The sequence below is a fragment of the Rousettus aegyptiacus genome, unplaced genomic scaffold (assembly GCF_014176215.1).
Source record: "Rousettus aegyptiacus isolate mRouAeg1 unplaced genomic scaffold, mRouAeg1.p scaffold_m13_p_6, whole genome shotgun sequence".
In the NCBI taxonomy this organism is placed as follows: Eukaryota; Metazoa; Chordata; class Mammalia; order Chiroptera; family Pteropodidae; genus Rousettus; species Rousettus aegyptiacus.
Genome location: NW_023416309.1, coordinates 77,233,043 through 77,257,953, shown reverse-complemented (window position 1 = coordinate 77,257,953; position 24,911 = coordinate 77,233,043). Strand labels below are relative to the sequence as shown.

Sequence of the window (24,911 nt, the reverse complement as noted above, 5' to 3'; positions counted from 1 at the left end):
AATGCCTTAATTTTTAGCACTTCCAACTGGTAGAGCGTTTTATTGCTCTTTTTGTTTTTTCAAAAACATTTTCTCTCCCTGTCTTTTTAAACCTCGTTTTTAATATTCCTTGCCTCATGGGGCCCACAAGCTGTTTTACCCCACAGAAGAATCATTCTTCAGATAGAAATCAGGATATTTTCCTAGGGGCAGAAATACTGCAGTTGTGGGTTCTGTTTTCCAGATAGTATTTTCTTCTCTTTGATGTATATTAAAATGTATTAAAAAGGTCAAAAAGATATATACCAAAATGTTAATAATAATGCTTGAGTAGAATAATATATCGCCTTTATTTTCTTTCTCATGCTTTTAAACTTTTTTCTACAATGAACAAGAAGAAATCATATAAAATTTTAAAATCAGATAAAGACAGTTATAAAACAATTCTCTTTGGAATTCCCAGGAGGTCAGCAAAGGAAAGCTTCAGAAAGGGTGCCTTGCAGAGAGATGCCCAGAAAGCCAGCTGTCCAGGTGGGGGAAGGGACTGCAAGAAGGATGCGTGAGGGAAAAATGGAATTGAGGGATTATCTGATAAGTGTGGAAAATTGGATTGAGAGGGGTTTACAGAGTCCTGGACTGGTGAGGGAAGACACAGTTTCCAACAAATCTAAGAACATGAAAAAAAGAGGAAATTAATTCCAGGGAAGCAAAAGGGAAATGTACTTGAGTCTTTGCTCATTGATATTTACATAGTCATAGTATTAAAGGCATGAAGCATGGCTTTAACCAAACTTGTGTTAAAAGACATTGAAAACAATGTCACCCCAATAATTTTAATTAAAAAAAAAATCCAAAGCATGTATGTATTATGTAGAGAGAGGTGAAAAAAGACATTGAGAAGAAAGGGGGAAAGATAAAGAAAGACTTAAATCATTTATAAGAAGAAGTCCATGGGCAGTATCTGCAAATGAAAATTTAAGAAATACCACTATCAGCTTGTTATTAGAGATAGGGGGTAAATACAGAAGAAACAGCTAAAAAATGAGTTAAAAGTGTTAAATCTGAGAAGCCTAGCTTGAGTTGAGAGTGGGAGAACAGAGGGCTACTGTTTTTCCTTTAAGCTTTTTTCTTCTATTTGACTTATTACCTATATTACTTTATTAAATATAAAAATTTTAATGGATTTTTTTTTTCAAAATTTCCTTCAATGTGCAGAAAACAGGTGCGGCACTACCCTGGCTTTCTCTTCTCCAGATGATGCCAAGTAGATCCCTACTTCCTGGTCTAGTCCTGGTTGGGCCACATTTTTGTCAGGCAGGGTGACCAGCACAGGACACCATGCCCAAACAGGCTGCATGACTAAGAGGTCGGGAAAAGGACTCCCCCCAACACATCCTTTCGGCTTTGGTAATCTCATCTTCCTTGGTTAGCCACACTACAGAGATCTCTTCCACAAAAAATCAAATTCCGAGGCTGATGCAGCAGCATGGCAGTCACCTTCAGGAAGAACTCTAAGGCCAGAGGACAGAGCTGGGAGTGTAGAGGAAGGAATGTCAATTAATTATCCTGGCCTTGCACATCCCGCTGGAGCCAGCAATGTGCCAACCACAACTGGAGGTGGGAGAGGTACAGAGACAGACGGGACCTGGTGCTCATGCGGGCTCTCTGCTAAATAATTCAGCATCTAGAACAAATTCACAGTTTCCACCCTAGATGATTCAGTCCCTTCTCCCCACCTAACCCCATTGGAGGTAGACTGCCCAAGGAAGACAGGACGAGGTGCCTGGGCAAATCTTCTCTCCCTGCTTCTCCATTTTCTTGCCTCCTAGAAGCCCAGCCCAGAAGTCTATAGAAACGCACACACGTGTACACGTGTGTATGTGTATGTATGTGTGTCTGTGTGTGTGTTAAATATATATAACATAAATTTTAACCATTTTCAAGTGGATGGTTTAGTGAAATTAAGGACAATCTCACTGCTGTATAACCATCACTACCATCCATCTCCAGAACTTTTTCCATTTTCCGCAACTGAAACTCTGTACCCATTAAATACTAACTGCCCATTGCCTATTCTCCCAGCCCCTGGCAACCACCATTCTACTTTCTGTCTCTATGAACTTGACTACTCTAGGTGTCTCATACAAGTGGAATTATATAGTATTCGTCATTTTGTGTCTGGCTTATTTTACTTAGGATAATGTTTTGAAGATTTATTCATGTTGTAGCCCGTGTCAGAATTTCCTTTTTTTTGAGACTGAATAATATCCCTTTGTTCATATATAGCACATTTTGATTACCCATTCATATTTTAATAAACACTCGAGTCATTTCTACCTTTTGGCTATTGTGAATAATGCTACTATAAACATGGCTGTACAAATATCGGTTCCAGTTCCACTTTCACTTCTTTTGTTTCTGTTGTTGATAGGCCACCCAGCCTATGATATTTTTTTATAACAACTATAGCTGATTAAGACAGCGTCTTTTCCATGTTTGGTCCACAAATCTTTATGGAATATCTATTGTATACCAAGTACCATGTTAAGCACAAAGGATACACTGATAAGCAAAAGCCAAGGCCAACCTCTCAGGGAGGTTATAATTTAGTGAGGGAGAAAGACTTTAGTTAAATAATCACCTTAAATGAATCTATGATTACAAAATAAGATAAACACCATTGTAGCAGATACTTTAGTAGTCTCTCAATGTCCATTCTCCCCTTCTTTATGAGTAAAGTAAGTAAATGTCCACTTTCAGGTGTATATATGGTTACCTAGATGTGGTTATATGATTAAATTCTAGCCAATGGTATGAAAGTAGAAATGTTATGTACAACTTCCTAGAAATGTTTTTAAAGGGAGGAGCCTTGCCCCCTTTTTCTCTTTCTTTTTCTTGCTTGTGGGAATGTGGACGTAATGGCTGGTGCTCCAACTGCTATATTGGACCATGAAGTGACTTTAGGAATGAAAGTTATGTGTAGTAGAACAACAAGATAGAAGAAACCTGGGTTTCTTCAAGATAGAAGTCCTGGGCACCATGGAGCCCAGGACTTCTGAATGTGAAAGAGAAATGAGCTTTAGTTTTGTTTAAGCCACTGTTATTTGGAGTTTTCCTGTGATTTTCAGTTAAAACAGGAAGATATGTGGTTTTATCAGCATATATAGCATAAAACCTGGCCCATACTGGGGGCTTCTTTAAAGAAATGATGTTTAGATTGAGTTAGCCAAAAATAGAATGGAAAGTAAAAGATTTTCAAGCAAAGGAAAAAGACTATGCAAAGGCCCTGACGTGGAAAGAAGCTTGGCATGTTGAATGGAAAAGAAGAAAGGCTGAGGTGGCTGGAACAAGGAATACAAGGAGGGAAGTGGCACAAAATGAGATCAGGAAGATGACCACATAGGGTCTCATAAAATTGTTAAGGCTCCTGGTCTTTATCTCAGGAGTAATGAGGAGCCATTGAAGGGATTTCAGTGGCAGGTTACAGGATTAGAATTGCTCTCCCCTTAGCTAGTAGTTCCATCCATCTGACATATGGTTACCATTACCTAATTTCAGAATATTGTTGAGGCTCAGAACAAGTATTGTTTATCTGTGGATAAATTTTTTTTTTATTTCTGTGGTAAAATATGTAACATAAAATTTGCCATTTTAACTTTTTAAGTATGCAGTTCGGTGGTTTTAATTACATTCACAATGTTATGCAACCATTACCACTATCTATTTCCATTTTTTTCACGGATGAACTTATGCACTTACTAATCGTTTTAACAACTGTGTGTTGGATTGGACTCCGTCACTGCAGCAGTCATTGTGTGTGAATTCCTAGAAAGTGGGCTATAGACTGTGAGGAGCAGTTGACTAAGTCAGGGACAGCTGGGGCCAGCCTGAGGAATGTCACACCCTGACCAGCAGGTCTGCTAATCTGTCAGCTGTCATCAGACAGGTCATTTAGTACGCTTTAATTAAGAGGAAGAATTTAGCCCTTTAACTGGAACTGGGGTAGAGACCAGAGTTAACTAATGTTTGTTCTCTTTCAGGATCTCAGGAAAACATTCTGACCTAGTTGATCTACCAGAGAATGACAAAGCAATGGAGAACTGATTTTGTTTCTGTTTTTCAACCTGGGGCAAACAGTTCTCTGGATATACAGTGGTGTGTCCAGAACACATGAAGATTCAGGATGGACGTGGGGCATCTACCCGGAGCATTCATTTGCCCTGATGGGAAATATCTTGCATGCTTTTATTTATGTACATATGACACAGAAATTAACTTACAATGACTTTTAAGGGTAAAATATGAACTTTACAGAAATTATACTTCTTGTTTTGGAACTTACTCTCAGATTTCCAGAAATATTTGTCCCTTTCCCCAGCTAATAGTAGTATTTTGGTATAAGAGCGATTATGAATAGACTCAAGCTAAATGACCCAGAGTCACTTTCTTTCATTTCTTATCTGTCACGTTGGACAAATTATGCAACCTACCTGAGTTGCAGTTTCCTAATCTGTAAAACAAACAAACAAAAAATGATTGTACTTAACTCACAGAGTTAGTTATACGTTAGGTTAAATACTTATAAAGTGTTTAGCATATACCAAGTATGCACTAAGAGTTATTATTATTGGTGGTAGTATTATCAAATGGAAATGTTTTAGACCTGTGGCTCTCTTTTTCAGTTTTTAAACTTACAATACTAGCAATATTATCTGCTGACTGTAAAACATTCAAACAATATAAAGTAAATATAGGAAATCATGAATGTTCCCTCCCTCTAAATTTTAATGATCAGACCAGAGGTAAACACAGACAACTGTAAGGTATGTATCCTTCCTTCCAAAATTTTTTTTTTTAATTCAACATTTATCAAGCACCCTGTGCTTTATACCACTGTTGCATTTTCCTCCTCATCTTTCTGCTGTGCTTTAGGGCATTTTGGTTGTGATGCTAATCACAGCCTTCCAGAAACTTATGATGAGTAGCATCACTGAAAATAAATGGGAAAGACTGGGCTCCAAACCCAAAGTGGTAAGCAGTAGCCACTCTGTCCACAACCTTCTCTAGTAAAATGCTTTGACAAAGGATCTTTTATGAGAATGTAATCTGATGAGACTGAGAGACTGGGAAGTTTCAGGAAAAATGGTCTTGGCATTTTTCATGGTTGTAGTTCTGCTTGACTTTGGGCTTCCATCTTGATTTTGTGATTCCACACTAAATGTGTGAAAGGAGAATGGTTGAAGGTTCAAGGCTGATTGACGCTGCTAGTTCTTTGACTTCATTTTTCATTGTACCCCTCGTCCTTCCTTTTTCCCTACTCACTAAGAAGGCAAAATGGAGAGAGTCTTAGAACTTTAACAGTCACTTCCTCCGAGCAATCTTCCTATGTCCCTCACCCAGTGTGAATCATGTCCCTCCCACCTACTTGCACAGTATCCTGTAAACTTTGCTGTAGTTCCAATTGTACCACATTGTGACGTTTGCTTAGTTGTCTGTCTTCTTTACTCAATCAGATCTTCTTTAGAACAGATGATGTGCTTGTTTTCTCTTTATACTTAGGACCTAGCATATGACACATTATATTTACTAAATAAGAATATACTGTTTACAAAGATGGCTGCAATGATTTTTCTCACATTTATGTGCAAGTTCATTTGCATTACCATCAAGGGGTGGAATTATTCCTTCACTCTATGAATCTAGGCCTGAACAATGGGACATTAGCAAATGTGATCCAAGCAGAGATTTGAAAAGTACTTGCACAAAAGGGCTGACTCTCTTTTGTCTGTGTCTTTAACCCTGAGACCAAGATGTGAACCAGCTTGAGCTAACCCAACAGACAGGTCATACACAGGATAATTGAGGATGCCCAGTCAGCAGCCCATCTATGTCCAAATGACCAATTGCCAGACATGTGAGTGAGGCCATCTTAGACCATTCAGCCACAGTTATGACCCAAAATGACTATGGACAGATGAATGACACCAGGTAAGACCAGCAGAAGAACCATCTAGGTAACACCAAATGAAATTGCTGAACCTCAAAATCATGAACAAGTCAGTAAGTTTAGGGGTAGTTTATAATGCCACAATAGATAACTAACATGGAAGCTACTTTATAAGTGATAGTTCCTTCATGCGGTTTCTCTTCCTACCTTACCTTTAGTGGCTATCTCTTGTTTTAACTTGTCTAGAATTTATTTACTTTCCTCTTATAGCAGCAAATAGATATTTTTATAGGAAAAACTCTTAGAAACAAAAATTCTGAATTGAAGTGTAGTAGACATCATGATTTTCTTTCTAGCTTAAAATTTTGATAGGCTCGATGATGGTAGTAATATTTTCACAGACATATATATCTCAAAACTTATACAATTTTATACTTTAAACATGTACATCGTATCCTATGTCAATTGTACCGCAAATAAAATGCTCAAAAATGTGATAGGGAAAGTAAACATAAGCTTGAGATTTTACTAATATAAGGGCAGTGGTGTGTCAGGATTGAAATGTCCAGCTTGTGAGAGCTGATGGTTAAATTTCGAGTGAGCAAGTTGTTAAATGCAGCTGTTATTGAAAAGTAATTTATACATATTAACAAATAAACTAGTTACATTTTTAAAAAAGCAATAAATACCCCAAATTAATTTTAACTACATTTTATTATTATCTATGTGAGGTTATTTACATCTATTATATTTGTATGGTAGAAATATTACATAATGGTGTGCTGCTGTATCTCTCTTTCCAACTCCATGTTTAGTGATATAACATTGGAAGTTTGAAATTGGCTGTGATGGGAATATTTATAACATGGAAATTGGCAAACATGATAAATCAGGGTTTTTTTTTTTTTTCCTCCAGTATAACCACAAGGGTATATCTTTTAAATCAACAACAAAGAATTCAGTCTATCCAATATAAAACATTAAAGGATAAAATAGATATATGATAAATAGAAAATATAATTACTCTCTGGTTAATCATGCCAACTAAATCTAAATATTTGTTTGGTCCTTCCTGTTACCCCATTAAAGTAAAGAACTAAAAATAATAGTCCATAGGTCAAAGAGAACAGCAGCAGAGAAAATGTATAAAAAATGTCAACTACATCTTGAAAGATGGAAAGAAAATGGACTAAGGATAATTGATTTAAATTTCACTGCCTCTTTTCTGCTCCAGAGAAATAAGATCTCAAGAAGGAAGAAACAGCAGATTCACTTTGAAAAATAGCAGATTCACTTTGAAGAATAACTGTAGACAGCCTTAGAATTTGGAAGCATTGAATACCTCTCAATGTGGGAGTGGAGGTTAGTGCTACACACAGAACTATTAGCTGACTATTTAAGTAGTTCCCTCTCCAAGCCTGCAAGAATAGATAACTTCTTCTCCCAGCAGGAGAAAGATGAAGAGGCTCTGGACTAGGGAATTCAGGCATACTTAAAAGCAAGTACTTGACCAAATCTAGGAATATAGAGTAAAAGTCTGCATACTTATCACCCATCCCTCTCTTGGCCTCGGGAACACTGACTGCCAGGATTGTCACCCCTTCTCACTAACTCCCCTACTCTGTAATTGAAGAGTTTCTTTCTGGAGAAATTGACCACATGAGAGAAAAGTTCTACAAATACTGATCTGTGTGGATTGTTCAACCAATGACCAGGACCTTCACCCACAATGAAGCTAGCAGATATCAAGCTTTAACCACTGGAGTTTCTGATTACCTTCTCTGTGCCTCACTCTTAAAAATAAATGGCTAAATAAGGATGAGATATTTGATAGCCCTCAGGTGAAATAGAGACAATACAGAGAAGAGAAAAGATCTTTAAAAAAACCCCTGTGATTAACATTCCCAGAGTGCTCAGAGAAGCATCACATTTGTGAAATAAGAACTGGATGCATTATAAAAGGAACATTTAGCAAGCAAGAAGTACCTCTTTGAAAATAAAAATATGTAAACAGAAAAAGTTGGGAGATAAATTAAGGAAATCTAAAATGTAGAATGAGAGGGGGCAGGGAGAGAGAGGATAATAAAGAATTGTTTGTTTAGAAGGTCCAACAACTAAATAATAGGAGTTTCAGGAAATAAGAAAAGATTAAAATAATTAGGAGAAAAGTATTAAAGCACAAGATAATTTCCCAGAATTAAAGGGTGAGTTTTCAAATGGACAGGACCTACCAATTGTCCAGCATGATTATTGAGGAAAGACCCATACCAAACCCATCTTCATGAAATTTCAGAACACTGAAGACAATGGAAATCTTAAGAAAAATAAAGAAGCTCACACATAGTCAAGAATCAGAATGGCACTGATTTCTCATCCTAAATATTGGCAGTTAATACAAACACCAAATCATTGGTTGTACACTTGAAACTAATATAATATTGCATGTCAATTATATCGCAATGAATAATTTCTTAAAAATTATATAAGCACAAGATGAAAATATATACATACATACATACATACATATATACATACATACATACATACAGCAAGAAGATGATGGAGAAATGTCTTCAAAACTCCAAGGAAAACTAATTTCCAACCTGAAAGTCTAGTCAAACCATAGTGCAAATGTGAAGGGATAATAACTGAACATGCATGGTTTCCAAAAATTTATCTCTATTGCAAGTAAATTTCCTAGTAAGCTCCAGAAAGATGATCTCCAATACAATGAGGATAACATGAGCCAAAGAAATAGGGGCTCCAATATAAGCTAAAGACCAAGGATGGACATCAAGGGAGTTCAGGATAACAGTTTCGACAGGTCTGAGGAGTAACTGATCTGTATTGGAGCATGAGAATGGAAAGCTTCAGAGGCTATTTTACTGAGATATCTGTGTTTGCCTATATTGAAAGCAGTTTTAGAGTTATTCTGCAGATTTTGAAACATGTGATAGGTATATAGAAAACTATCCAAAAAAAAAAAAAGCAAGGTCATTTTTAATGCCACGGAAAACAGAATGTTGCCAAAAGAAGGACATATAATCATGACATACTATATAACTTAGCTGTGAAAATATTACATGGTCTAACAAGTTAAGCACTGAGTATCGATTTTTAAAAAGTGTAATAAAACTGTATTCGGAGGATGAAGGAGGATGTGTATGTGAATGTGCTTATGTCTATGTCTGCTGCAAAACAGAGCAAAATCCTATTCTGTAGTAAGGGGTCAATAGATAATATCTAAAATAGGGACACAAAAATGATAGTGTAAATATCTCGTTTAGAGATATGGAGAAAAACACCAGAAGAGAAAGCCGAGAGGGAGCAAGCAGTAGTTTCTAGGGCTTGGGGTTGGGGAGGGATAGAGTAAGAGACTGCTGAACTTTATTATAATCTTATAGTTCTATTTTATTTTAAAATTTATGTACTTATACTCCTTCAGAAAGTAAATCGCCCCAAAGTTTATTACTAAATTAAAAGCAAAGCCATCAGGAATTTTTTTAGAAATTGGACTAACTTATTTTTTGTTGTTGTTGTTCCGATTTCTTTTTTAAATTTCTATTTTTAAAGTAGAGTTGATATTCAATATTATTTTATATATGTTTCAGATGTAGAGCATAGTAGTTACCCATTTACATAGTTTACAAAGTGATTCCCCTCAATTGGTCTAGTTCCTACCTGGCACTATACATAGTTATTACAATATTATTGACTAAATCCCTATTCTGTACTTCATATCTCCATGACTGTTTTGTAGCTACCCATTTGTACTTAATTCCTTTACCTTTTTCACCTAGGCCCTCAACCCCCTCCCATAACCAATTTGTTTTCTGTATCTGAGTCTGTTTCTGTTTTGTTTATTTTGTTTTTTAGATTTCACATGTAAGTGAGATCATATAGTATTTGTCTTCCTCTGTCTGACTTATTTCACTTAGCATCATACCCTCTAGGCCCATCTGCCATTGAAAATGGTAAGATTTAGGCTTTTTTTTAAATGGCTGAGTAATATTCCATTGTATATATGTATGACAACTTCTTTATTCCAATCATCTATCGATGGGCTCAGTTTGCTTCCATATCTTGGCTATTGTAAATAGCATGGCAGTGAACTTAGGAGTACATATATCTTTTTAAATTAGCGTTTTAGTTTCTTTTTTTGGATAATTACTGGGTCATAAGGTAGTTCTATTTTTAATTTTTTGACGAGCCTTCAAACTACTTTTCATAGTGTCTGTACCAATTTGCAATCCCACCAAGGGTCCACAAGAGTTCCCTTTCCCCATATCCTCACCAACACTTGTTGTTTTTTGATTTATTGATGATAGCCATTCTGACAGGTTTGAGATATCTCATTGTGGTTTTAGTTCTCATTTCTTTGATGATTAGTAACATCCAACATCTTTTCATATGTATATGTCTTTGAAGAAATTCCTATTCAGATCCTCTGCTCATTTTTAATTATATATATGTATATGTATATTTATATATATATATGCAAACTTATTCTTGTTAGAACAACTAAATTAATTTTGGAAATAAAAAGCAACAGAAGGAGACTAGCTCAATTCGATTTTATGATATAATATGAAGCCATACTCAAAAAACAAGAATGGTGATGGTATTGGAATAGAGACATAAACCAGAGGAACAGAATAGAGACCTCAGACATAGACCCATACATCTATGGGAATTTGATGTAAGATGAAGATGACTCTACAAGTCAACATGGAGAGGACGAATTGTTCAGTAGATGATATCAGAAAAACTATCTCAATGTCTGGAGAAAAATAAAGTATGATTCCTATCACCCACTATAGACTAATCTGCACTCCAGAGGAACTAAACACCTGTATGTGAAAGAGAAAAGAATAACAAAAAAAGACAGGAAACCCACTAGAAAAATGGGCAAAGGTTATCAATAAGTAATTCACAGAAGAGGAAATGCAAATGACTCACAAGCACAAGAAGAGATGTTCAAATTCACAGGGAATCAATGAAATGAAAATTAAAACAATGAGATACTGTTTTATACCTATCAGAGGGGCAAAATTAGAGAATTAGAAAGTAGCAAGTGATGATGAGAATTAAAGAAATAAAAATCTCTTTGCATTTTATGGATACAAACCAGTACATATGTTCTAGAAAGAAAGATGGCAGAATTAGGGATGCAAAGACCCAATAACCAGCAATCCCAACCTGGGATATGTGCTCCAGAGAGTTCTCAGGTCCATAAGGGATCATGTACAAGGATGTTCACTGCAGCTTTCTTGTGGAAATGAGGAATTGGGGGACATTTGAAGTGTCCATCCCTAGTGGAATATTTGGGTGCACCTTGTGTAATGCTCCTCAGCAGTAGGACCTATGAGCTAGATATACATGTAGTAGCATGAGTAGTCATAAAAAGTATTAAATAAAAAATAAAAGAAACAAAAAGATCCTTAGGCCAATACTGTTTGCATAAATTTAGAACATATGCAGGAAACAGCAGTATGTATTTTACAAGAATACATACATACCTAAAGGCACGGTTCAAACATATAATAATGAGTGTTTATGTTGATAGAGAAAGAGAATGTAGACCAAAATAAGGGAAGAGTTGAAATAAGTAAAGGGGCTTACACAGACCATGTGCATTATGAACTGAGGAATCCGATGAACTCGATTCTCAGCATCCAAGGCATCCTCAGCCCCCAATATGTTTTTTAAATCTCAATGAAATTTCTTGGGGACTTTGCAACATAATTCTAAAGTTTTTCCAGAAGAATAAAGAATGCAGAAAAAATTAGAAAACTTTGAAAAAGAATAGCATCTAGGGATGACTTGGCCTACCAGATAATAGAATGTATAAATAATGCAGCAGTCACTTGGACATTATGTTACTGGCACAGGAATAGACAGAAGAATCAATAGAACAGAAAAGACAGAAATAGACCCCAAAACTTAGCAAAAGCTACTAGATGATAAGAGTGGCATTTCAATCAGTGAGGGAAATACTGGATTTTAAAACAAATGATATTTGAAAAATTGACATGGTTTAGAAAATATACACAACAATAATTAAGACCTCTGAGAGTAAATGAAATTACATTTCGAATACCATTTTGCCACTGATTAGCTGTGTAATTGAAGGCAAGCTACTTAACCTTCTTTAGCCTCATTTCTCCCATATTTATAAACAAGGTAATAAAAGTGACTACCTCATATGATGGTGAGGACTAAAAGAGATAATGGGTGTTAAAAAGTAAGAATATTGTGGCTATCACACAAAATGTACCCCATAAATGTTAACTATTATTATTTCTTACCCTTATCACATGCAAAGTAATGTACAAAATGGAACCATAAATGTTCTAGAAAGAAAATAAATAAGTATTATTATAGTCTTGGGGAGCAGAAAGACTTTCTAAATATGACCCTAAGGGTAGAAAACACCAAGTAAAAGAAAACAGTTCTGAATGGAAAAAACAGAAAACAGCAACGACAAAATTCTTTATACCAAATCCTACCACAGACAAAGTTAAAATACAAATGGCAAACTGGGGAAAATATTTTCAATATACACAATAGACAACAGTTAATATCTCTTACTTATCAACAAGGAAAAGATGTATAAAACAATAGAAAAATGCAGAGGAAAATTACCAAATAAATGGACAAGCAAAAAAACTGAATACAAATACATAGAGAAGGAAATGTTCAACCTCCCTAATAAAGAATGCAAATTAAAAAGGAATCCCATTTTTCATATATCAAGTTAGCACAATAGATTTTTATATTTCTTTAATGTAATACAATATTCCTTTTCTGTCGGGTTTGTGTTACATAGCATAATGTTTTCAAGGTTTCCATTTTATAGCATTTATCGGTATTTCATTCTTATCTATTTATTTATTTTAGAAGAAAGATGTACTTTACTAAAGATCTTATAGGACTTGAAGAGGAAGAATTCACAACACATTCCACACTACTCCACCATTTTTACTGGAATCATTCTTTTTTATGATTGAATGATATTTTATTGCATGTATATACCACATTTTGTTTATTGATCTTTTGATAGATATTTGGGTTATTTCCACCTTTCGGCTATTTTGAATAGTGCTACTATATCTGTTTGGGTCTTTGCTTTTACTTTTTTTGAGTATTTCCTAGCAGTTGAATTGCTGGATCATCTGCTAATTTAATGTTTAACTTTTTGAGGACCTAACGCTGTTCTGTTTTTGAAAGTTAGGTTTATTAAGGAATAAATTACATACAGTAAAATTCCCTTTTTTGGTATACAGTTCTATGACTTGTCCAACACATGCAATCATATAACTACCACTACAATCAAGATATAGAACAATTCCATCATCTCAAAAAGTCCTCATGTACTCTTTTGTAGTCCATTCCAAACCTTTACTCCTTTAGTCCATTCCAAACCTTTACTCCTAACCCCTGGCAACTGCCGATCTGATTTATGTCACTATAGTTTTGGCTTATCCAGAATGTCCTACAAATGGAATCATTGAAGCCTGGCTTCTTTTATTCAGCACAATTTATTTGAGATTCATCTATGTTAGTGTATCAGTAATTTGCTCCTTTTTATTGCCGAATAGTATTTCATTGTATGGCTGTACCACATGTATTTGTCTGTGCACCAGTTGATGGACATTTGGTTTGTTTTCATTTTTTGGCAATTATGAATTATTATGAATTATGCTTCTATAGGCATTTGCATACAGATCTTTGTGCAGACATATATTTTTATTATCTAGGTAAATACCTAGGTATGGGATTTCTGGGTCATATGGTAAATGTATGTTTAACTATTTTAAACTGCTTATTTGTTTTCGAAAGCAGCTATACTATTTTTGCATTCCCACCAGCATGCCTAAGAGTTCCAGTTGTTCTGTATCATCTGTAATGTTTGGTATTGTCAATTTATTTTTATTTTTGCCATTCTAGTAGGTATGCGGTATGGTATCTCATTATAGTTTTAATTTTTCACATCCCTAATGTTGAACTTTTTTCTGCATGCTTACCATCTTTTCCTCTTACCTGATGAAGAGTCTGTTCAAATCTTTTGCCCATTTTCAAATTGGGCTGTTCTCATACTGTTGAGTGTGATAGTTCTTTATATATTCTGGATACAAATCTTTTAACAGATGTGTGATTTGTAAATATTTTCTTCCAGTCTGTGTCTTGTCTTTTCATATTCTTAACAGTGTCTTTTCAAGAGCAGAAGCTTTCAATTTTATGAGCATAATTTATCAATTATTTTTATGATTCATGCTTTTTGTCTTACCTTTGAAATTTTTGCCTAACTTTAAGTCACAAATCTTTTGTATTTTATTCTAGAAGCTTTCTAGTGTTGTTTTACATTAGGTCAAAGATTTATTTCAAGTTAATTTTTAAATATGGTCCAGGGTATGGATCATGTTTTCTTTTTCTTTTCTTTCTTTTTTCTTTTCTCTCTCTCTTTTTTTTTTTTTTTTTTTTTTTTTTGCATATTGATGTCCAATTGTTCCAGCACCATTTGTTGAAATGAACTTGTTCTTAACCATCATATTATATAAAATAGCTCTTTTCCTCATTTGTACCAAATCCTGGAGAGATGTGAGATATGCAGGTGACACACTTGTACTATGCTTTATAGTTTACAAAGTAGTTTTGATTATGTGATCTCATTTGGCCCACAGTCAACCCTGTGAGGTAGTAATAAAAACATTATTCCTCCTATTTTACAGATTAAGAGACCCAGATAAGCTAGCACTTGGCCAAGATGACGAAGCTTTTGGTGCTATTTTCAATACATTATCGACCTTCAACAAACACTGAGCTGCCTTTTCCAAGTTTCAGGTTATTCCCATAAATCTACCCAGTACTCAGGAGAAATGGAAACAAAAATCAATACTATTTAATTTTGAGCTTACTGGTTCTTGAGAAGTGGAAGGGCTAAGAAATTTGGTGTGACTGGAATACGAGAGAATGCTCATTTGGATGAACCATGAGAAGTGGGCACATGTCTCAACTCTGCTATGTGAACTGGCCATGGTCATGCAAACTTCATTCTATAAAAATATATTTAAAATCTTTTCTTTAGACTATTCCTGAGCTTCAAGAAGAAAAACTGTCACCAAATAGTCTAAATATCAAAGCAATACATTGATTTAGTTTATGTTTTTGGTCATTTCTAAAGTTCCCTAGGCACCCCACTTTCTTGAGGAAGCACACCCACATATCACACAATGGAGTGGGCTCTTAGGAGCTGTTTGCTACCACCTGACTGCCTTCCTGGCCATGGCTGTTTGTAACAGAGGTGGACACGTTGCTCAGGTTTGATGATCAGATGGTTTCTTTAGGGACTTTAAGATTAGACTGAAACAGATCATCAGTCCATAGTGGACTCAAATTTTAACATGTGAATTGAGAGTTATACAGCAGTCATATTCTGCCTGTCAAGTGGATCGGAGGAGAAAAAGAAGCAGATATGCTGAGAGAAAAGGAATGAAGCAAGGAGGGAGACGAGGGACTCAAGCCTGCTTCACTGTTCTTGGTTCTAGGCTTTTTAGTGGCCTTGCTGCAGACATGGCCTTTGGTGCTGTGAAAGCACCTCTCTATCTTTTACAAATTGTCCTTTTTTTTTTCTTAAGCTACCTCAAATGGGTTTCTTTTATTTACAACCAAAGAGTCCTAACTATAAAATAGAGGTAAATTAAGTTATTATGGAATAGAAAGACATGGCCTTGTACTGCCTTAGGGGGATTTAAAAAGAAAGCTGAGTTTTGGGCAATAGGTATTATAACTGGAAGGAAAAAAAATTTTCCCTTTATTCTTTATAAAATAAATTGCCTGAGAGGTTTAGGCCAGCTGAGTGAACATCAGCTGGTACAATGAGAACAACGAAGAGTATTATCCAGGTTAAACTATCATTTGTTTCCAATTGGGAAGGAGCAGTGAGGAGAATCAAGAAAAGAAACTGGGGTGAAAAGGAAAAGGAAGCTAGCTAGTGGAGGAAGGAAAGGATAAGTCCGACATGGCGTAGTGCCCAGAAAAATTTTATACATTCACATTTTGGAGACTCCTTTACCTTAGAATAAAAAAAAATGCTGATCAACTGCCAAGTATTATTTTGTTAATTAGACACTCTCTGTGAAATTAGCCTTCTGACACATTTCCAACCATTTCTCTGAAGCAGCCCTTGTGAAATCTGACGCTCTCTTTACAAGCAGGATTAAATACTATGGCCTCATGTTCTCTTTCTCATCCAAAGTCTCAGTTTCTTTGTCATGTTCCTGCCTTTGCCATTTGTTGTGATGAGCAGAATCAATGATGCACAGAGGCATGTGGGACAATGGGACTGATTCATGGTTTTAGAAAAAGAAGGATTGTCACAGAGCAAACACTGGCCCTGGGGGGCACTACAATGTTTAGCTGAAAGTATCTTGTTTAGATTCTTCCAACCAGTGGATAAGCATCTAAATGACAGGAGCAATACGGGGTTCTCAAGGTCCCTCCGGGCACTTAAAACAATCCTGAGATATGTTGGCAGAGCTTGTACTCTTTGTAAACAAACAGAGAGGTTATTCAAACAGCTGTTAATTTCATCAAGAAGACTCATTTTAAGGTCCCAGAATAGGCATTTCTTCTTTTGTCAGGATTATGGCTGAGTTTTATATTTGCAGCTACTCCTGGTAGCTCGGTTGGGATATCAGGTCCTCAGCTTTCATTTGTATTGGTGTTTTGGCTTGGGCCTCAAAAAGAATTTATTGTTAGAACACAATACATTTGACCAAAATAAATTTGATGGGTAATTTAGGACTATCTATATACATTTTTATTGCTATCATATTATACATACTATTTTGTGTTCTTTTAAATTGAGTACTATAATATAAGAATATTAATTTGTCAAATTTTAATCTATAATATCACTTCTAATGAATGTGTTATATGTGACTATATATACGAATGAACCATCATTTAACTAGTCCCTTGTTGTTGGACATTTAGGTTTTCAGATTTTCATAGCTATAAGACATGCTTCAGTAAAAATTATTGTAGCCAAATTTTTGTACATTTCCTTATTTACATAGGAAAAAAATACTGGGTTTTGATTGCTGAGTTAGAAGAGATGCATATTTTGAATGTTTTTGATTCATGTTGACAAATTGGCCTCCTGAGTATAATTTTTACTTTCTCCAAGTATGAAAGCACTTTCTGTGGCACATGGCTCTTTAGTCAAAACTTAATTAATTTTCTTGATTTTTTTTTTTATAGGTAAGTGATCATATTGATGCAGGACGGAGCCAGTTCCCCCAACTTGGGACTCAAGTCCTGCATTGAGAAAGGGCGAGTGAGGGTCCTTAACTGTGCAGAGGAAAGAATTCAAACGCACACCGGAGTTAGGGACGAAAGCAAAGTTTCTTAGAGAAGGAATAATACTCCACAGACAGAGCAGGGTCTCCTCTCAGGGACAGAATAAGAGAGAATGAGAGACACTCAGAGTGTTCAGGGAATTCAGTTTATATGTCATTCTTAGTTTCTATGAATTAAAATAAAGCTTAAAGAATTTGTTTACTTGTTTACCTTTGATAATATGGGTATGCAGTGTGAAAGATATGTTAGCAATCTCAGCCATTGTTTTATAGGTTCCCTGGTTTGGCTATAAGGAATGAATGGTCAGATGTATTTTGTACAGGGTATGACTTAAAGACTCTGTTTTCCTGTTATGATATATAGGTAAATGGTTTGTTAGCAATCCAAGCAAGAGTCTTCCTTTGTTCTGGCAGGACATTACAGGCTTTAAATACAGCTTGGTTTGACATTTAGTTCTCATGCCTCTTCCATACATCAATATAATCTACAAATAATGACTTTTCATTTTTGTTTCATTTACCAGATGGGCAAAAGTTAAAGGAATTTATAACATTTCATTGTTGGTGAGACTATGGATAAATGGATATTTTCAAGCTCTAAAAGTGTAAATTGGTAAGTATTTTTGAAGGATAATTTAAGAGTATCTGTGAAAACTTTTAAATTGCTTATCCTTTGGTTTAGCGATTTCAGTTGTGAAAGACTGCATCCTTCACAAGCAAAGAACGATAGATGAATAAAGATATTCATTGAAGAACCTTTTTTAATAGCAAAAATAATTGAAATTTAAAATTCATAATAACTAAATTACGGTACATTTATGCAATGAAATACTGTGCCGCCATTGAAGGGAATAAAGTAGATCTCTAGTACCAACTTGGAAACCAGTCCAAGCTATTTTGTTAAGTTTAGAAAATATTTTGTGGGGTAATAATATATTATAATCCCAATTTTATTGTTCAAAATCCAAGTATATACACTTAGAAATATAAATGTCTGCATATACATAGAAAAGTTTTTGTTGAAGGTGATTACCTCTGAATAATGGAATTAAGAGAGAATGAAAAATGTTTACTTTTTACTTTATATGTTGTTTTATTGTTTTAATATTTTAATGAGCATTCATTCTTCTAAAAAATTAATTTGTCTCCTCTTCCCCAGCTTTTATCTATTTTATTTAGTTTTAGTGCATCAGCTTCGGATTTTAAGGACAACTGTAACTAAGAGCAGTGATAGCTGACATCGTGCTTTGTTCCTGACTTTAAAGGTAATGTCTTCAACATTTTGCCATTAATATTAAATATATATATATATATATATATATATTTGATGCATCCCCAGTCAAAATCCAGCTAAGATACATTCTTTATATAATTCTATTTCAAAAAATTTGAAAATCTTGATGAAGAAGGAAAAGTATTCTTTATCTTTTAAAATGACTTATGGACAAGATGAAAACTTAAAACACCAAGCTTGGATCACAGCAGAAACTGAAAACATCATCAAAAAACTATTCAAAGAAGTGCTAATGTACAGGTAGCTTCATGAAAAAAGTCTAATCTTCAAGAAATTGATCATTTCTATGCTATCTTTTAAATTTTAAAGTATAAAAAATGTACAAACTGGGTTGTATTTTTATTATTGCTGATTTGTAGATTTCTTAATGTACAACCATGTAGTAGAATGTTTTTCAATTGCAATGAGTGTGAGCATAGGCATTCCAGATATTTGAAAGAATCTGAGAGAATGAATTGGATACACAGGAAAAAGCACTGACAAGAGGCTGGAAGAATGTATTCTGGAAAAATTCACTTCTCTGGTTCTAGTCCTTCACTCCTACCCCTTCTATTGTTGGCTCTATGAGCCAATACATTCCTCTTTTTTGCCTGAGCTATTTTAAATTGTATTTGTTCCTTGCAAACAGAGGAGTACTAATACAAGAGTTTTTAAAGATGGTGTTGTACAGTCCCAGGTGACAATTTGTCTGCACCCTTATGGGAGACCTCAAGCCAGCACTGCCCAGCTAAACCGCTTTTAAATTCCCGATTCACAGAAAATATATGATAATGTTTATTGTTTTAAAAAGTGACATAGAAATTTGTCTATTGCTATAGTTATGATAAATTGTTGAATTGAAAAAGCAGATTAGAAAGTATATGTAATATGATTGAATTTTTGTAAAAGTAAAATATATATGCAAATATAACTATATAACTACAATAAAAAGATTGTGGGAAGATAGATACCAAACTGGAAAGAGTAGCTGCCCCTGTGGAGGAGGATTTATTTTCATATTGCTTGTCTTTGTTGGTTTATTTGTTTGCTTTCTGATTATTCTGTAATGAATAAAAGAGAATTTTTAAAAGAAAACAATGATAATGCTTAGTATTTGTAAGGATGAGTGAAAAGAATGATAATGCTCAGCTTTTGTAAAGATGAGTGAAACCATTGACACTACCTTTCTAAAAAGTGATTTATGGATTAAGAGCCTAAAAAAGCCAACTTACTTTTTGTCTTAATAATTCTAATCCAATCTCTGAATTATAATAAGATATTTCTTGTCTTAAGGAAATAACTAGGTCAATGCAGCAAAGATTTATGTTCAAGAATTTTCATTATGTTCCATATAATAATGAAATATTAAAAATAACCTGACTGCTCAACATAAGAATAATTATAATTCCAATCTAGAGCAATTTTGGCTATAATGACTGAGGAGTGCTGCTAGCATTAGTGCCCAGGTACCAGGGAAGTGACGTATCCTTCATAAAACTACTGTCCCAACTTCCATTTCTGGAAAAATGGAGTAGATGTACTTTCCCCTATTGTACCTTCTAAGTACAACTAAAAACCTTGAACGTTGTGAACGAAACATAAAAAATATTTTCAAACTCATTGTTTCTGACCAGCATTATCCTGATAACGAAGCCAGACGGACAGTGATAAATAAAAAACTACAGACCAATATCCCTTATGAATATTGATGTAAAAATCTTCAACAAGTACTACCAAATCAAATTCAGAAGTATATTTAAAAAATTACACACCATGACCAAGTGGGATTTATTCACAGAAGGCAAGGATGATTCAATGTATTAAAATCGTAACTGTAATACACCATTTTTTAGAATGAAGGAAAAAAAATACATGATCATCTCAATTGACATAGAAAAACCATTTGACAAAATTCAATATCCTCTCATGGTAAAAACACTCAATAAACTATGAATAAGTCTACGGCCACACCACTCTGAATGTGCCTGATCTCATCTGATCTCGGAAGCTAAGCAGGGTCAGGCCTGGTTAGTACTTGGATGGGAGACCACCTACGAAAACCAGGGGCTGTAGGTGTAAACAAACAAACAACGACAAAGACTATGAATGGAAGGAAACTTCCTCAACATGATAAAGACTATGTAGGAAAAATCCACAGCTCAATGGTAAAAGAATGAAAGCTTTTCCCTTAAGATCAGGAATAAGATAAGGTTGCCTGCTTTCACCACACCTATTTCAACACCATATCCAAAGTCCTAGCCAGAGCAATTAGACAAGAAGAGAAACAATTTAGGAAGATAGCCTTTTCAATAAATGATACCAGAATAATTGACATCCATAGTCCAAAAAAGAATCTCAACCGAAGTCTCACACCTTGAACAAAAATTAACTTTAAATTGATCATAGATTTAAATGTAAAATTATAGTAATTTCAAAAAAAAAACACGTAAATCTTTGGGATCTAGGAGTAGGCAAAATCTTAGAGTTGACTCCAAATGTATGGTTTAAAAAAGTCAAGTTGATAAATTTGACTTCATCAAAATTAGAAACTTTTGCTCTATGAAAGACCCTGTTAAAAGCATGAAAAGTCATGCTACAGACTGTGAAAAAATATTTGCAAACCACATATCCAACAGAGGACTAGTATCTAGAATACATTTTAAAAAAAGTCATTAAACTCAATGGTAAAAAGCAAACAGGCAATTAGAAGGTAGGCAAAAGACATGAAGAAACTGTGTTTATACTGAAGAAGATATAGAGATAGCACATGAAAAGATGTTCAGCATCGCTAGCCATTAAGTAATTGCAAATTAGAACCATAATGAGATGTCACTACAAACTTATAAAAATGGCTAAAATGAAAACTAGTGACAACACTAAATTCTAGCAAAGGATTTGAGAAATAGGATTGCTCATACATTGCTAGTAGGTATATAAAATGGAACCACTCTGGAACAGTCTGACAGGTTTTTTATTTTTTATTTATTAATTTTTAAAAATAAAACTAAACATGAAACTACCATGTGATCCAGCAATTGAATTTCTGGGTATTTATCTCAGAGAAATGAAAATTTATCTTCACATAAAAACTTATACACAAATGTTCATAGCAGATTTATTCATAATTGCACCAAACTGGAAACAACCAGATGTCCTTTAAGAGGTGAATTATTAAACTGTGGTATATCCATACTATGGAGTAGTACTCAACAACAAATAGGAATAAACTATTGAATACACAACAATCTAGCTCAATCTCCAGATAATTATGCTGAATGGGGAAAAAGAGCCAATCTCCAAAGGACCGCCTTATATGTCATTTGATTCCATTTATTTAACATTTGTAAACTAACAAAATTCTAGAAATGAAAAACAGATTGGTGGTTGTCAGGGATTAAGAAAGGAATGGGGGTGGGAGGGAAGTAGATGTGACTGGGTATAAAAGGGTAACATGAGGGATCCTCCTGTTAATGGAAACATTCTGTATGTTAATTGTATCAATGTCAATATCTTAGCTGTAATATTGTAGTATAGTTTTGCAAGATGTTACCATTGGAGTAGAGTATAGGGTTTAAAGGACTTATTATTTCTTACAACCAACTGTATGTCATTCTACAATTATTCGAAATAAAAAGTTCAATTTAAAAATAAAAAGGGATTGTCTCATCCAAAATGCCAATAGTTGCCCTGTAAGAAATACAAATATAATGGGCTATTTAATGCCCATTAAAAGAGCATGCTTTTGAAGACTACTTAATGATATGGGGAAATAATGATTTTTAACCTTTAGGTAAAAACTAAATAGATTCAAAACTGCATTTAAACAAGATTCTATGTTGTAACAAATATTTACTTACATATATGCAAAAAAAAAATAAAAAGGATATATATAGTTTTTTCACTGTGTTTATATCTGAGTTATGGGACTACTTGTGATTTTCATTCTTTTTTATACCTTCTGCATTTTCCCAATTTTTTCGCTATGGCATAAATCATCAGCACATGAAACAAATATCGAGTGAGACATTTGAGGCAGTCTCACAAATAAGTAGGCTATGGCTTGTGGGGCATATGGGCCTTTTATCCAAAATTATCTCCATCTCATCTGTCATTGCTCCCACTAATCTGTTTGCAGTCCTAGAAGATGCTCATGTGTTTAAAATAAACCTTGATTTTACAAAGAAGATGTTTGGAAGAAAATTTTACATATTTTTTTAGATATACACATATCAAAAGAGATTTTTAGGGAGAAGAATATTACTTTGTTTACCTAAGTACTGTACACTGGAATCCAGGAGAAAATCATAATTCTAGATATGTGGCCATAACATATTCACCTTTTAAAAAATATAGAGTTGTACTAATATTTAAAAATGAATCTGGTGTGAATTGAGAACGCTGTCAAAGGTGCACAGTGAGATGGTAGAAATTTCTTCCTGCTGGTGTAGTATGGTGGAGAGGGTGTCAGTTTGTGCCCCCTAACCCCTACTTCAAATAGGGAAACTCTATTTTTGATTTTTTGCTTTTTTTTTTTTTATACATAAAGGCATTCTGTACAATATTTTGTTTGGAAAAATAAGCTTTGGAAAAAAAGTATGCAAACCACAATTTAGGGTATGTCTTCATATAACTTAGCATTAGTGGTTTTTCCGGACCATCATTTGTAGACCTGAAGTTTGTTCAGTCTTTCCTTTCTCCGTACTGTCAATAGGGGAAGGAGGGACAGTAGAAATAGCAACTGGGAGGGGAAAAGAGTGTGTTTTTAAAGGGAGCAGAGAAAGTTCTCTTTGGAAGATGAAGGTTATTTGTTTTATGGTCTTACACCAAGACAATATAAGTAGCCCCATAGTAAACAGGATAGAATAGCTTCAAGATATTAAAAACCTTCCAATCCAGATGATCTTCCCAGTCTTACAGCTTATATATGTCTCTTTCCCCCTCAGCAACCCTCCATCTACTTTTTACCCCTCTCTCATACACAAACATTCCTTTTTAGCTACAATGGAATCATTTCATATTCTCAGAACTTGCCTTCCACATTTTTAACTCCATCTCTTTGCTCAAACCATTCTCTCTACCTACATTGCCTTTCCCACCCGATCTGTATTGTCAAGTACGGTAGCCACTAACCACTTGGGCTGTTAAGCACTAGAAATGTGCCTAGTGTGGATTTGGATATACTGTGAGTGTAAAATATACATGAGTTTTCAAAGAGTATGAAAAAAAGATAAAATTAATTTCGCTTTTTCCTTTTTAAAATGTGGCTACTACAAAATGTAAGATAATACTACATTCATGTTTCATATTATATCTCTATTGGACAATGCTGCGCTAGTTTTCTCCATAGATATTGACCTTTAGGTGTGTTGACTCAGAATTTGTGAATCCAAGTGTTTTAATCAGAATTATATTAACTTCAGTGAATATTTAGGGAAAATGTATTTATTAGTAGAGTTAAACCGCTTTCACTTTCTCTATTTTAATTTTAATTTTAATTAAATTATTTTCATTAGGATCGATTCTTTCCTCTAATAACTTTATAAAGGAAATTTGACATATTTACCTGGGTTTTGTTTAGTTTTTAGTTTCTTTTTTATGGTTTCTGTTAGTGTGTGAGTATCCTATGTGATCATGATTTTGACTACATGAAATTTTCCGGGGTCAAATTTTGCAGCGAAAACAATTACCGTGTGGAATTCTCGTCGTTGCCACTTATATGCTGTACAAATCATTTCTATTAGTAATATTAATTCTAATTGAATAAAAGACCAATTGTTTATATTAATTTTTAAATTTATTCATAAGAAAAGTGTGGGCCAATATCAAATAATTCAGGATAATTCTATTATCCGAGATCACTTAACTGTATTGCTTGTCCTTCCCTGTAACTTCTGATCACTCAACGTCTTTGGTGAGGCAAAGTTCAAAGGGCAGGGTCAAGATATCTTTAAGGAATTGTTTTTCTTTTAGGCGAAATAGTGGTATTATGATTATGTTTTTTAAAAAAAATTTTAAGAGAGATAGATACTAAACTATTAATGAGTGAAATAATGTGACATCTGACATGTGGTTCAAAATGAGAGGGAAATGAGTGGTAGTATAGATGAAACAAGATTAGCCATGAGTTTATAATTGTGAGACCTGATGATGTGAATATGAGGTTTCATCATGTCATTCTATCTACTTTTGTATGTATTTGAAGATTCCATATTAAAAAAGGTAAAATAATAGCATTATTATTTGTTAAAAGTCCTTAAGATCAAAGGGCAAGGGTCAAAATATGTTTTCTTTTTTTTGGTCCTTACCTTTATCTAGAGCTATAAAAATGAAATCCAAACTTCTTACTATG

The 24,911-nt window shown here is 34.4% G+C and overlaps 1 long non-coding RNA gene and 1 pseudogene across 1 annotated transcript; both read left to right on the top strand.

Annotated features, from left to right (window-relative positions):
* The first annotated feature begins 17,810 nt into the window (after positions 1 to 17,810).
* On the top strand, positions 17,811 to 19,450 carry LOC118604027. Its single transcript, XR_004951636.1, has 3 exons — positions 17,811 to 17,902; positions 18,449 to 18,554; positions 18,696 to 19,450. It is a non-coding gene; the product is annotated as an uncharacterized LOC118604027 (long non-coding RNA).
* A 1,069-nt stretch (positions 19,451 to 20,519) lies between these two features.
* On the top strand, positions 20,520 to 20,638 carry LOC118604337 (annotated as a pseudogene).
* The last annotated feature ends 4,273 nt before the right edge of the window (positions 20,639 to 24,911 follow it).